The following is a 2,500-nucleotide window of genomic DNA, read 5'->3' as shown; positions in this document are numbered from 1 at the left end:
CATAACATCTCCCTGTCAACTAGTGTTTTTTTAACACAATTACACACTGAGATCAAACCTAAGTGACACGCACCCTCACTTCACACCTCATTCCCCAGCTCTAACCATCCCGTAATTGATGTATTGTGTTAGTATTTTTCTGTCTATTATAATTTTTATCCTCAGATCGCACAATTTAGCATATATCATTTCTCTCAGAACAAATGAGTACCTTCAAGTTTAATTAATTATTGTTATGTTTGGCTGCTCATCATATTATTCATGTTTATTTGTATCGAATTAATGAAATTATATATTTTTTTTCTCTATATTTTATTCCTATCAGTAATCACTTCTTTACTTCTTGCGTATTGTTATATTCTGTGTATACACTACATCGTTCTTTATATCATTGTTTCTTCATACTTGCCGTGGTAATCACGTAGATTTCGATCACCTGACTATCCTCTTATTTACCTACCTGCCCACTCTACTCGGAATTCACTCTAAAATTGCGTATTTTACTATGTGCCATCCCTATGACTAATAACTGAACCCAAATCTCTTTTACGACGTCCTCTCGAAGTTTGATATCTTGTCCTCAGTAATGCTGGAGTTTATGCTTCTTAGTTTAAAGGTTTGGTGAATATGTACTGATGGTAGTATCTCCAGTTGCAAATAATGGCAACACATTGGAGACACCATGCTTTATATAGGCTTACTTGGTTACATTCACCGCAAGTTAATTTTAAGCCCGGCTCATGGCCGTAAACGAAGGAACCCTGCGCCCGCCGCACACTTACGCTCATACGATTGAAGCGCCGAGACGCACACTGTTAGAATTAAGTTCAGGCCCAGCTGCCTATGTGTTCGAAGCATATATACTTGCCTATTTACTCCAAAGATATGGAATTCTTATTCAATTAACTTTTCTCTCTTCAATATGATGGTACCTTATTGAACTCGCTAATCCTGACACATCCAAGTAATTAATACCTTACTTGACACGTTACTCTTCTTGTGACAAATTGTTCTTATTATGCTCTCATTTTTCTTGCAACTTAGTAAGGCGATTGAAAAACACATTAACATCCTCCTCCTTAGCCCTTTTACTGGCCTGGTACACTTATATTTCAGCTTCTGAAGACGATGACCTTCCTCGCTACTGAATGTTGCACCTCAGTGCGAAACCTCTGCCACACCCGCTACCTGGCACGCGACGGCCTAGCGACTCTCGGATCACCAGGAACCATCTGTAGATACCAAACAGACCCTCTACGGCATCGTTTCAAGCGTTACAGTCGGCTCGAGGACGAGCCTTGCGCGTGTGTGTGTGTGTGTGTGTGTGTGTGTTCTTGTTTGTTTGTTTGTGTGTGTGTGTGTGTGTGTGTGTGTGTGTGTGTGTGTGTGTGTGTGTGTGTTCTTGTTTGTTTTGTTGTGTGTGCTGTTGTGAGGTTGGAAACCTCTTCTCCTGCCACAACCTGCAACCTGTCTCCGCAAACTGCATCCTCTCCCCGTCACACACGCATCCTCACCCCGTCTCTCATGCATCCTCACCCCGTCTCTCACGCATCCCACCCCGTCCCACGCATCCTCACCCCGTCCCCACCCATCCTTACCCCGTCTCTCACGCATCCTCACCCCGTCTCTCATGCATCCTCACCCCGTCTCTCATGCATCCTCACCCCGTCCCCACCCATCCTTACCCCGTCTCTCACGCATCCTCACCCCCTAATTCTCACATACCTAAGGCTCTCCTTATACTACTCTTTCGAATTTCCTAAATCCTTCCAATCCTTGCTGTTACCGCCCTTCCTTGCCCTTATCCTACATGACCCACCACTGCCGTCTGACCCTACACACACACACGCATATACACATAAATGCATGCACGAACATGTACGTTCGGAGATGTATACACCTGGAATGATACTCTTGAAGGGTTCATGCTATGGATGTCAGTGTAAGCCTGTCTTTGTTTACATTACGTGACACAGCCCATATCTTACAAATCTCACAATTTTACTGCTTTCGATTTTTGTTTTTGTGTTATGTCACTTTTTTATTGATTTTATGTAGGTTGTCAGCTGCGTAACTTCATACGGAACTGTTTTTATCATACGGAAATGTTTTTATTTAATCTTTTTATTTCCACGTTTTTATTACTATCAGGCAACTCTCTGTTTACATGTTTGTTTTTGTTGGGCGTTCCCTTAGCTTTGCTTACATCCTCTTTTACAACGCATTTTATTTATGGAGCTGGTCACCTCCCATATTTTTATGTTTGTCGTTTTTACATTTTATTTAATTACTGTATTTACATTTCACCCGAGACTTTTGATTTACTTTTGCTTTTATTTTATTTCTTAAAAGTAAAGTTTGGTGCGTACATCTTTTTATTTTGTTATATATTGTTTTAGCTGTACTTATTATCTTATGTAATCAGCTGTTTTCTTTTACTTACTGAGGGTTCTTTTATAATTCTTTTTCTTTTGTTTAAGTTTAAATTTTTTACTAAACC

Source organism: Penaeus monodon, unplaced genomic scaffold (genome assembly GCF_015228065.2).
Source record: "Penaeus monodon isolate SGIC_2016 unplaced genomic scaffold, NSTDA_Pmon_1 PmonScaffold_172, whole genome shotgun sequence".
Lineage (NCBI taxonomy): Eukaryota > Metazoa > Arthropoda > Malacostraca > Decapoda > Penaeidae > Penaeus > Penaeus monodon.
Note: the sequence above shows the minus strand (reverse complement) of the source record.